This window comes from Falco rusticolus, chromosome 3 (assembly GCF_015220075.1).
Source record: "Falco rusticolus isolate bFalRus1 chromosome 3, bFalRus1.pri, whole genome shotgun sequence".
NCBI classification, from domain to species: Eukaryota; Metazoa; Chordata; class Aves; order Falconiformes; family Falconidae; genus Falco; species Falco rusticolus.
The window spans coordinates 41,006,958-41,020,715 of NC_051189.1; positions in this window are offsets into that span (position 1 = coordinate 41,006,958).

Genomic DNA, 13,758 nt, shown 5'->3' on the forward strand with positions numbered 1-13,758 from the left:
TGTATCTGTAAGACATGAGCAGTAAGGGTCTGGCATGACAAAAACATTCTTCTTTTATGGCTTTGATTGATTTTGTCTCATGGGAGTTGTTTTGGCCAGGATGTTAAAACAAAAAGGTTCTATGGGAGGGCTAAGGTAGAACCGTTGTTCTTCTGAGTAAGAGAAAATAATTTAATTTTGGGTAAATTCAGAAGAGAAGGAAAACTAAAGTGACTGGCAGCATTTAAAACCTCCCCAAAATCCATGGAAACTTTTAGTCTGTGACACTTTGATTATATCTGTCTGGTAGGTGGATCATCTCTTTTTCTAGCAGCAATGATGAAATCAAAATGATTATACAATCTTTTAAGTTTTATCTTTACTTTTTCTTCAGTCTATGTCTTTGGGACTCATCCTCCTGGCAGCAGAATTTCATTAACTTAGAACAATTCTCTATAATGTATAGCAATGGCTGAAGATGATGCATATTGTGTTTACACAGGTTTGTGCTTTTAATAGTTGTCATGGGGAAAAAAACACTTATTTCTGTAATACTTACGCCACAAGGTATTGAACTTGCATTATAATAATAGAGTTGCACTAGGTGAGTTAAAATCAAAATTAAATATTTTGGATTATAAGACTCCTATTTGCTTCTGGTTTATATAACAGTTTGGTTGTACTGATAACCCTTCCTCTACACTGTGTAGGTACTTTCCAAGAGTATTTACCATTCTTAACAGAGTACTACTGACTCTTTGTTTTGTATTTGTTTGCACATATATGCACACAGATGTGCATCTGTGTACATGTAGGTATGCCCATGCATATTTACGATTTTTATTAAAAACATTCTTTTGAAAAATCAAGAAATACTGAATATTCAAGTAACTGAATACAGAATTGATAGCTATCCACTCTCAGTTTCATTACTTCTTTGGATGGCATTCATGTTGCAAAAGATAATGAATTTGCTAGATCTTCACTTCAAGAAATGCTGTGACTTTCAAACTAGGTACTCCATACCATGAATTTATTCCCAGCCCTGCCTGAACGAAGGATGAGCAGAAGACTTTACAGCAGTGGCAGATGGCAACCACTCTTCTTGCCTTACTGCTGCTGACAGCCATGGTTCCCTTGGGCCCCAGTGGGATAGTGGTTCATACCCTTTCCCGTCTTTAAGTTGCACTGATATTTGGCATCCCTTGCATTATTTTTTTTACATTCCCTAGACCGTTTTGTAATACGAAAGAGCCGACGGTGTCAAGCTGAAGGGGTAAGTCCTTTGAAGCAGCTTTGCTGGTAATACATTTTAGCGTCTGCATTTGTGGAAGCTGCTCTACTTTGTACTGTTACTATATTGGTATTGATCTGTGCAGTGTAGGTCCATATTTGTCAAGCTTTCAAAGACATATTATCAAAGATTTCTACATGAGGGAGTAATTAAAGGTCAACCTCATGATTAGTTATAACACCAAGGCCAAAGAGGAGTTTTTACAGTCATTAGAAACTCATCAGAAGTTTAACGTGCCGGGGTTTAATCAGAGGTGCCTTAGCTGCGGCACAGTCCAGCCCTGCCAGGTGGCCCCATGAGAGCCCGGGCACTGCAGTGGGGTCAGCATAGCCTTGGACAAGAGGAGGCCACCAGCTCTGCCTCTCCTCAACCTTTCCACGTGTACTTTTCAATGCAATGCCATTGTCTACTTGGTTTTGGGCAAGTCCCTTCCTCAGCCAGCATTTCAGCAGGATTCAGCAGCATTGTATGTTGCTGTATACATACTACTCCCTGGGGGGCTGTAAGAAAGAGCTTTTATCCCACTATTGTAACTATTCTGATTCGATGCTGCCACCCAGCCACCCCCTGCCCACCTTCCCACCTGCCAGGGAACAGAATTAAATTTACTTTACTTCAGCCTCAGGCTCCTCACTGCTGTCTTTTTGTCATCACTTGCAGGGTACAAAATAAAAGACAATTAGAGAATTACGTGGTTTGGTGGATTAATGTATGGCTGGAGAAGAAGGGCAAAGATTTTACTAATTCAATCCATCTTTCCCTGGCTAAACATGGCATTTAAAGGTGTCAAATCTTGAGGCAGTCAGCAGTTAACTACCTTCACAGGGGTAAAGAGGTTTTTTGGTCCTATTCATCACCTTAAAGAAGGTGGTGTTCACACTCAATTTCGTGAGCCTGGATTATTTTACTTAAACCTGCATCTAATTTAGAGATCCCTCCCCCCAAACATCTATAGGACAATTGTAAGTTTTCACCCCTTTCCATTCCCTAGGATAGCAATATATCAAGAAGTTAATGGTTTTTTATACCTGGATCTTTAAAGATTTCATCACAATCAAATATTTCCTTTCCCCAAAAGAATAGATGAGGGGCAAAAAGAAGTCTATTACTTCTTTTTGTATTTTATGCAGTTGCTGGTAAAATATTCAATTGACTTAAAACTGCAAATGAGAACCTTTCAGATATTTATTAGATCTTACAAAAGACCATTATCTTTTGTAACTGGCCATCTAGACCAGGACAAAACAGTTTTGAATCAGCTTGAGGAGGAATTTGATTCTCAATGGGACTCGCTGAAGCGAGGGATGAACTCTCATAGCTTTTCTAACATGTTTTTATATGAATAAAATACACAGGTTTTTCTGACCACTGCATTCAAATCTCCAACGTGCATTTGCAATGGAAGCTTCTCTTCAAGGGAAAGGATTTTTCTATTATTTAGGCATCCTGTTCTTCAGAAGCATCATTTGGGGAGGGCGTGATATTCTTTCACAAATGATTAATATGTTTAATAGAAAAGTGCCGATTTCCTGAACTTCAGCATGGGAGCAGGAAGGCAGATACCACAGACCCAGCCAGGACGCATCAGCAGTGGTGCCTTTAGGGCACAGGGGTTTCATACAGGAGCAGAGGGCTGATGCTCAGCTTCCCCCAGGCCAGCAGGTCGTGTTTCTGCCTGGCAAATTAATGTGTGTGTGGCAACAAAAAAAACCTCTGGTAGGAGACTTGTCCAGCTGATTGATGGGAAAGGATGGTAAAATCCGATTTACCGATAAATGTCACTTCGGAATTAACAAAGCTGATAGGAATGTAACCAGCAGGAACGTTAATTTAGCTATGAAGGAGTTTTCTCCCCTCGTTCTGGGGGCTTATTGCCTGCACTAATAGGGTCTAGGGTCTTTTTCTGATAGATGCCTGAATGCCAGGCAGCAGACTTTAAGATATTAATGACAATGACTCTGATAATGGCCGGCTCTGTAGCCTAAAGCTGGCTAGGGGGAGTGTGAAAGCATCCTGGCCCAGGCTGGCACAGCACTTTCCTCCCTTCCTGCTGTGAGATTATCTCCTCCCTCAGGAGTTTAACCTGCTATGAGGATCAGCCCTCTGTGGCCTGCTCTGTTCTGGCACTAGAATTGACATGTAAAGGTTTTTTAAAACATCGCTATTGATTTCACTACAATGGCTCCTTTGCAGCACAATGACACCAGTGCCGGAGTTTCAGCCCGGGCTGTGCTGGTGCTGGCAGCACCTCTGGCTCCTAGCTGTGTGGAGCAGGCTCTGGGGCAGGCTGGTCTCTTCCAAGCCTCCTCCTTGCTGACTTCTGACTGCCACCTTCTCCAAGGCCCTGTTACAGCAGCCAGGACAGGGTGGAAGGCTGCAACAGAGGGAGGTGCTGGAGCTATTTTGGTGACCTGTTACTCAGTGATTTATCTGCTGAAACAGGGCCTTCTCAAAGTGGGAGCAGGGCTGATGGACACAGTCAGAAACTTGGGAGACCTAGAATAAGTATATTTTAATGTCCCAATGTGGCATCAATTCACACTTTTTGTTCTTAGATCTTCAGAGGCTTTTATAAAGACAGAGAACAATACTAATTCTTAATTTTCAAAATGGAAAAAAAAGAGCCACAGAGCAGCTAAATTATTTTCCTTGTCCTGCAGAGACTGATGCAAAAAGTAGAGACCAAATCCAGGTTAATGAACCTCAAAAAAAATTACTATACAGAAGTGAGGCACAAACATGTGTTTCCCACAGCCTGCTTTGACTCCTTCTCCAGTTATGGCATATTCCCCAAGGGAAGGAGCCTCAGTGCATGGCCTGGGGGAGACCTGCAGCATATCAGCTCTATAGGTCGCTTGGGACCAGTCTTTGTTTTATGTGTTCTACAACACATTGCTCCTCCCAGCGTATGGGGGGAAAAAGAGCAATAAAGGAACACCATAGTGCAGGTGAGCTATTCTAAATGTCGGTGTTGTAAGCAGCAGATCAACGCATTTGTAACCACTGTTCACTATTTCTTCGTTGTCTCAGTCCCTGAAGCAAGAGAAGTTTCCTTCTTGAACATTTTGGTGTGCTAGTCTCTGCCGGGTCCTTGTCTTCGTCCTGTTGCATGTGTCTTCCTAATCCCATTTTCTTTCCAAGGGCAGAGCTTGCATTTCCATGCCTGATGATGCCCTTTGCTGGATTACTGTATATGTGCCTCTGTAACCACGCTCAGGAACCCACCTCATAGTCTGATAAGGTAGGAACTCTCCCTTCACTGGAATTGGTCAGTGGAGGGCATCTATCTCCCTTGCAGCTGGGGCTCTAGTATGTGTTCAGAATATCCCAGGCAGGTTGCTTTCAGTTGCACTTCTCCCCCTGTTAATGAAGTTATTTGTTATAGGCTTTTAGGTATACTTGGAATTTCCTTCTCCTGCATTGTTAAATTTCCCTTTGTGCAGACTTTCTCCTTGGAGATGAAGCCCTTTTGTTATTTTAAATAGTGAGCAAATTGACACGACTTTGTACCTACTTAAACTTTCAAGATTATAATTAGCACATATATGGGAAAAGATCTAAGAGTCTTTAGAAGAGGGACTGAGGCCTGGATTGCTTGATTAAAACACTACTGGCTGCTACACCAATTGCACGGCCTAGAATTTGCTTCTTTATTAGCCAGTTCTTAAAAAAGAAAAAAAACCCATAACCCTAATATTTGTCTTGAAATACTTAGGCTTGTTACACCTCCTATTTCCTCAATAATACTCAGTAGCTACTCCCTTCGTATGCCACTCGCAGTGGCCTGATGGAAAGGCAGACAGATGAACAACATCCACTGCAAAACCACTTGCTTGAGGGACAAGTGTTCTCTGCACCTCAGCCATGTCAAGGTGAATAGCCTGATGCAGAGGGGCTCAGACTTTTCTCTGAGTGCTGATATTACCGTATTTAGCTTCAGCATGCAGCATAATCATTCGTTGCTGTTACTTTATACATATTGCTTTATATATTGCAGATGCAAAAACATGACAAGTAGAACATGAGTCATGTGAGATAAGGGTGGGGGCTTTCTACGAACAACAAACAAATTCAACACAAGCCTGAAAACCAAAGGTGAATGAAGGTATTTCAGTTAACATTTGGCCTTCATTTCAACATTCTTACTACAATATTTACTGCTGAACACATGCGCTTGATGAGTAATTTCCACAGGTGTGTGGGGAGGATCCTATAGAACAAAAAATTGTATTAGAGGATGCTCAGATTGTATCACAGCGGATGTACTGTAAGAAACCAAAGAGATTAAAGAGTAGAATTAAACAAATAATTCTCAGTCCACTGAATCATTAAAGTTTTAGCCTTATTTTATATATGAGATTGAATTAAAATGATAACTAGGGATGGGGCAATGGGAGACAACAACCTTTCCCACCTGAGAACAGTGGCATACGGTACATAGATAGCATTCCTTAAAATAAGAAAGCTTAATTACTCATCACTTTATTTCTGTATTAAATACTTGTCACACTAGAACCTAAACTCTAAAATTACTGTTTTCGTTATTGCTCCTGACCGTTTTGATTCTCAGTTCCCTTGTGTGTAAATGTAGGAGTGTGTATTTAGAAAGGCATGTTGAAGCAAGGACAGTAAAAACGTATAAGCTACAATGGGAATATTATATATCTTCAGATTTAAAGTTCACAAGAACTGCACAAAATACCCAACACTTTATCTGATTTAAAAGTCTAAACTTGCAATAACAGAATAACAAATCACATGCCTGAAGTCTGAAGTAAAACCTGATGTGAGATGGACATCATGCTTTCCTTCATATTTTGCAGTACACAGGATTTACCTTATTAAACAGATACATTGAGAGCTTTTAGTAAATATGTGATATATGTGAATTCACAGTACTAATGATAATGTCAAAACATTAATTCTCAGTAATTTTATATTTCTAATGAAGCAGAAAATAAAGTCTAATAAAACTGTGATACCAGTGCTTTTTTAAGCTGTTGTGACACCATTATAATGAATCTGTAGTTACAAGACTGGAGGGGTGTGGCTGTGTGTATGCACATGCAATTTTTATTTTTTTGAAAAATCATTCTTTCATTAGCATTGGAGATCAAAGTCTGTTACGTTTTAGCCAGAGCTCAGACTGCCATTCTGACCTTTGTTAATCTTTGTTTTTTTAACTGATCATCGCAGTTCCTGAATCTTTTTTCTGTCAGAAAGTCAAGAAAACTGTGTCTCTTTTTCCAACGCTAGTCACAACAGCGCAGATTTCTTTTGGAGAAAAAGACAACTTTGAGGGATAAATCCTAGAACTGGTCCCTCATGACCAGACTTCCCAAAGTCTGTGAAGTTTGCCTTGGGAGTTTCATGGATCAGCAGAGAGCTGAGAGACCAGCATCTTTATTATCGGAAAAATTTTACTCTTCTTCTTATGAAAAAGTATTATGCTCCAGGTATACAGCACTTGAGCTTTTTTGCTTCCTCCAATCATGGCATGTTTTACCTGAGGAACAGGCTGAATTCTTCTGGGCTCCAGAGGATCAGCTGGTTTCTTACTGATACAGGAAATCCCAACAGAAAAAAACAGGGCAACTTTTCAAAGAATTCCCATGAGAGACCCCAGCAGGAGGAGTTAACCAGAGCTTTTTGCGGTCTTCTTAAAATTCACTTCATGGTTTTGAGGTAGGGTGTGGTTTTTTGCCTTGGTAGCAGGTTTTCAAGACCACAGATGTCCTTGGCTACTCCCCATCAATAAACTGTTACAAAGCCCCTGCTATACTTTACTACAATATCTGTAAGCCAAAAAGAAAAAAAAGAAAAAAAGAAAAATAAAAGGGACCCAAAGAGCTGGAAAGAACATTTGTTCTTCCTCATATGAAGGCTTCTTACCAGAAATTGATTTCCTGATATTTTTAATGCCTTTTAACATAAATATACCCCCATTACACTTCAGGTTTCAAAAAGTAAGAACATACATGATTGACATCTGTAAGTACATCTGCATGGAACATATGTGCCCTTTTCAGTGATTCTATTGAACGTGTTCTCATCCTAAGAAGTGTGACCTTGAGTTGTTTTTGTTTTTGTAAACTCAGCCTGGTTAGGAATCTTCCATTAATGTCCTAGAATGATAGCTTGGGCCCCTGGGATATCAGGATCAGGGGAATTTCATTGTCCTGTGCACACTGTAATCCATTTGTTAAAATATATACTGAGTGAGATGAATCCTAACCTGAAATATTTTTTTTTTTAGTGATACCACGCTCACCAGATCTTTTCTTATCGCAAAATATTTTCTTTTTAGATTTTATGCCTTATATATGTTTTAGAATAACATTTCCACATACCTGAAGGAAAGAATATAGGGAAAATAAATAGAAGACTTTTTTTTCCTTTCTTTTATATATAACCAGCTGTTTTCCTACTTTTTCTGGATTTTTTTGTGTTGGGTATTTTTTTTTTCCCTTAGGCATACCTGAAGAATGAAAAAGATTTTAACAGGTGGTGGAGCTACCATACTTGATAAGCAGGTTCACCCCGTGTAAGCCACGAATGCTCTGGCAGGTACTGAGCCACCTGATAAGAGAATGTATAATTTGAGGAGAAGCTTTAATAAGAGAGATCCAGGCAGGTTTTAACTAGCCTGTTGTTGCAGTCCCAAGGAACGTGAGGAAAGAATTTCAGCAGCTGTTATTGAAACAGGATGTCATGGATTGGAATGGAATATATCGATTGGGATAAGAGTATTAAGAAAAAAAATGTAATATAGTAATATCACATTTTGCTGAGTAACTACTGATTAATGACTATTGGTAGATCGTGGTACAGTCCAGGGGTGCCTAGAGGAAGGTCTAGGATGGCAGAGTGAGCCCCATGTTGTGGTTCCTTCTGAGCTGTTCCTTCCCTCATTATACTAGATAGAAATCTGCCACATGACCTCACATGACAATCTCTCCTATGATCACTTGGTGCTGGCAGGTCTGGCTGCATTGCAGGGAAATGCATACCAGATCAGATAATGCCATTCATGGTGTCAGGAGCACATGCCCAGAGAAGGATTAGGAAGAGCCTCACCCCACCCTATAGTCCTTAAGGGCATGGCTCCCTGAGGGCATGGGTCCTGTAAGGAGCAATATGGCCCAGTGTCAGAAGCGGTAGCCACCAGGCTTGTGGCAGTACTGGGACAAAAAGAGCATCCCTGCAAACTGTTGCCTTCACAGAAAAGAGGGGAGATGATGAAACAGCCTCTCACTTGAGCGGCTCTGGGGAAGGAATGGCAGTCTCTGGATGCCTGGTTAAACCCATGCTGTCCTCTCCTCTTGCTCCAGCTGGTTGTGCTCAGCTCCACAGCACTTTGTGGCCCATGTAAGGGCTTGGTGCCCTGTGATGGTTATCTGGCTTGCATGTTTCTGAGTGGGGTGAGGGGTATGGGAAAGGAAGAAGGACAGGTAGTGAAAAAAAAGGACAGGTGGAAGGTATCATTTGCTACCTGAATATCTGTGACAATGAGGCTGGGCTTTCTAGGCAACTTATCAGAGCAAGGTCAAGGTCAAGGAACTAACGGAGGGTGGGGAGGAAACAGAAGACAATGTGAGGAGAGGAGAGGAGGAGGGAAGAGGCAAGATGAAGAGCGTGTTTCAGAGAACAGAAGGGAGACAGGGTGGTGGGAATAATCAGGTGAGGTGGGCTGGAAACTTGGTAGCTGTTGGTCCTTGGCTGCCTGAAGTTCTTGACTGACCCTGAGCACAGTAGAAATGCAACAAGCCAGAAGTGTCTGGAGAGCTGTGCACTTCTGTAAGCTGAGTAGCAAGACCCCTGCAGCCACATTGCTTCTCAACACCCCTTGGTAATGGGGGGAAAGGACGTTTCTTAAGCCTGGGTGACCTGTTCAGGCGTGGACATGCTGCCGGCTGCAGCCAGCCTCATGCCTCAGTGTGTGCCGGGGCAGAGACCCATGGTGCACGGGGAGGCCGACAGCCCGTGCTGCCTTAGGGCCATTAGTCTAGGTGCACTTTCCTTTCTCCTCATGTTTAACTTCATTTTAAAGAGCATGTAAATCTGCTTAGTGTGGTTTAATGAATGAAAGGATTATTGAAAGCTGCTTAAATGCTTATCTTGGCCAGTGAAGCTGGCCTGCTCCTGTCCTGTGCCGGCCCTGGGACAGTGGCCAGGTTGCATACAGGATCCAGCCTGGCACATCCTCAGGGTCTTGTGCTGGTGGTGGCGGGGCACAAGACTCCCCTACAGAGCTTGGGTGTCAGTAGCAGAACTGGCTTAGAATCTTCCTTCTTGGGGCCATGTACTCATGAACCTTAGCAGGATGGATAAAATGTTCACAGCCTGGGCTAATGTGGAGTTCCACTTACACCTTAGCTCTGCAGCCATACAATTCCCTCACACCTTCTCTAGCTATGCAGAACCTCTGGCCAGTAAAGCCAGGTTGTGTTGCTCACCTCCTTCTTGGAGTTCAAAGTCCTCTGTTAGGTATCAGCATACTGCTCCTCTCGAGCTTGCAGATGGAAATCTCAGGCACAGCGGGGCTGGATGGCCTCCTCCTAACTCCTGGTGCTTGGCCACCAAGACTATGATGTTCAGCTTCTCTCAAGTTCCTTCCAGGGCAATGTGACTCAATATACTAACAAATGAGCAGCTCTGTATCTCACATATCCGTTGCTGTCCCCTGCTACAGCTTGATTTCTCCTAATATCCTAAGAGAGGCTAGGAACCAGGGATTTGTGGGATGGCTTTGGAGAGCTGTGATAATGCAAGAAAAAAACCCACATTCTGCTTCTTCAGTAAAAACCATCATCAGTAAAGATGACATCTTCATGATTTGCTTCACACCCCTAGCATGATGCTGGTCTCAGAACTCACAAGCACACATGCAGAAGGATTTTGCATAGGTACGATAGGAGGAGTTGTTCAAAACCAGATCTGCTGCAGATTTTCATGGGGTTGAAACTTTGTCTACAGCTTTGTTTCCAGGATAACCCTTACACAATTACTACCCTGGCTTAATGCTGCCTACTGTATAAATGTCAGCATGAGACATGAAAAACATGATTTCAAACCTTTAGGAAACTGCAGGAGGTAGCTTGAAGCCATTGATACTCAAATACTAGTTGCTAATGTAAACCTATCAAATGCAGAGACATGAAGGAATTTTTGGAATTTTTCTTTAATTCTGTATTAGGAAATTTACCCTGATAGTGAGATGCCAGGTGTTTATATTTAACATTTCAGGGAAATAGTGTACTTCAGGAATGAAAATGCTTTTGTAGAGTTTCCTATTGAGTACCAGGAAAAGCGTCTGATTCCTTATCAACCACATGACCAAACGTGATGAAAGCCCACTTCTGCCCATGCTTTGTTTCCCAAACACTCCATCACTGGATTTGCCTGGAAGCAGCTTCTCTAATGGAAGGTTCCCTAAGAAAGAAATGTCACTTCCCATCAGTGATACTGTACACAAAGGCAGGCAAGATGGGCACTGAAAGGCTCAGGAGACACTCCTGCACTATAAAGCTGAACAATTGATCCTCACCATAGCGCTATTAAGAGTCCTTGATACCCACTACCTCCAAGACAATGTATTGTACAGAGATTTGTGGTTTGTTGTCAGCCGCCTGTGGAAAGCATAATGGAGGTACTTGGTACTATAGATTGTTTTGAAAGGCAGACATTAATGAGAAGAAAAAAGCTGCTCATGATCAGAAAACAAAAAAACCCCCAGTGAAAATAACAATAACAATGGCATTTAATGACAAGCCCTTGGTTGTGCTCTCCCACTGGCTATCCTACCTGTGCAGTTCCCCTCTTGCAGACATTCTTAGGACAATACAGTGCTTGTAAGGTCTGTTATCAGATGCATTTGGTCTGGAAGTTGTGTGTTTCTATTTGGAGAATAAATGGTGGATAGTTAACAGCAAGCATAAATCTTAGGTGCTGTCTCTTACCCTAAATTCCAACGATGCAAGCAAGCCAGAAGTAGTTTGCATTGATAAGTGTGCTGTAAGCTGTACCTTTTACTGTCTTTGCTATTGCCATGAATATCTACAGGTGGAAGAATGTAAAGAGGTGCTTCTTTCCCCTCCTAGTAGCTGAAGAGAGCTAGGCCAACTCAAACAAACTGAAGGAAGACAACAGCAGTGCTTTTCAGAACAACAGGTACAGCTAGTTTAATGTGCAGTCTCTGCTGAACCAGACTTCTGGAGACCTTTGAATGCCATTTTCACTGTCGATGCTGCTGTGAGAAAATAAAAAAGAAACCCCACAACTATTGACTGTGAAAGTTAAGTCTAACATACACTCATAATGAAAATTCGTTGAAATTATGGCAATGGTCAATCATTGAGTGGGAAAGCAGCAGCCTGAGAGACAGCTGCCTGACATGTTTCACAGCTCCTCAGGACATGCTGAATTCTCTGCTAGCACATTCAGATGATGCCAGGGAAGAAAAAAAAACCCGATTCCTTTTTGCCAAGTGTTAGGGGCAGAGGGACTGAGTGCCATGGGAGAAGTGCCACCAACTCCCAGCTCCATCTTAGCCACCTGTAGTTAAACTTGCATTGACTTAGTTGGGTGTTGTTTTGGCTCTGCTGGCAGTTGCTGAAATAACCCTTCAGCATTGAAATATCTCCACTGGCATTATTAAAATAAAGTAAAATACACCAGCGGCTCTCCCTGACTTCAGACAGGCCTGAGTGTGCAGGAGAGGACAGAGGTCTGCTGTGCCTTCCCAGTGCCATCAGCATCTTGTGCAGGAGATGAGAACGCCTGCATGCTGGGTACCATTCTCCACCAGCAACAGCTGAATATTTGGAAAAAGGCACCTCAGCCCCGAGGTGCCACCAATATGCTTCTGTTGCTGTAAGTTTTCTTGCAGATGCAGTTAAGGTACAACAGGTGGTGACAAAATGCATCCGTGTAAAAAGGTATTCCTGATGGGTAGTTTTAATTTTGCAGCTATGAGTAAGCATAGGTAAAAGAACAAATGGTACATGGCTCTGTGTCTTCAGATAAAATTGCTATCCTTAGTTTGCTCTTGCACAGTTCAGCATCAGTGCATTATTGATTAGAATTAGGAAGTTAATAAGGTTTGGGCTAATTAATCAGATGGGTAGGGACTGGAACTGCACTGCAAGGCTTAATCAAGTCATCAAAGCTCTCAAGCAGTGAAGAAGGTAATTAAAGGAAAAGGATGCCTGTTATATAGTAACAGGAATCTAGGAGAGGACAAGAGCAAGATAGAGAAGCTCCATTTTCTTTTGTACACCTTTCTGATATAAATCAGACCAAATGACCCAGGTATAGTGCTCAGCTTCCTATCAGCAAATTAAGTTGGATGAATTTATAAATCATGTCAGAGAGGAATTTGGTCCACCTAGTCTAATTGCCAAGAAATGTTTTCTCTTAGAGGCTGAGGTTTTTTAGCAATATCCAGGCCTACAGCAGAATCTTTTACTGCCTGGGAGAGTTATCCCAAGGTTGCTGAATATGGAATGAAGCAAGATAACTTACAAACCTAATTTTTAAAAAAACCCGTTTGTTAAGGCAGAATTGATTAATGCGAAGGCAGTATTTTGTGGTCTATTGAGTCCTCACTACAGAAGGCTGAATCTCAAACTTTACTCAATTTCTTTGCTGAAAGTAATCTAACTCCTACAAAAAACTCCTCTTAGTTTCATTAAGAACCAGGTTTTATAGCCTTTCTGACTGTTTTTTGCAGGTCATTGCTGTCAGGTTAACAATAATGCAGATGAGGTGGGGTATTTTTTGGTGAAAAGCATAAAAGAAATAACCACTAATGGCCTAAAAATAGCAATTAATATGTCTTCCACATTTATAGTCACTGATGGATCTTATATTTGATTCCAGCTACCCACAGTGAGCTGAAGTAGAAGCTTAATAACATCCAGTGTCAATCTATGTATTATTTTACTGGAAATGTCAGAAAAAAAAAGAAAGATTTTCTTTCAGTAATTTATATCTAGATTAACTTTGTTTTCAAAACTAAAATCCTTACCTTTGAAATCTTTTTATTATAAAAAGAAATAAAATAATCTTTTGGAGGAAAATTCAGATAAGTATTTAAAGAAACTGACCCTGAAGAAATCAGAGTAGAAAACGAGTAGGTGAAGCACCTGAATTTTCATGAGCTGATATTCTAATCCTATGTCCTTACCTGAGGGGATTTTGATTTTGCAAGTGCCTAGCAAAAAAAAAATCCTCAAACCAAACCTAAACAATGTAATGAAACATTTATATCAAAGAAAAATAAGGAAGATTAGTTAGCTAGAAAGTAAGTTGAGATTAAGTGTGCTTCAATAATGCAATAATGATCTTTAAATACATATTTTGTATTTTTACAATTTGAGACATTAAATTCTGTTCATATATATATATATATTTAAATTATAACTATCCCTAGGGCCTGACATATGGGTTTTAGATGTTAAATTTTTTGTCTTATTTTTTTCATC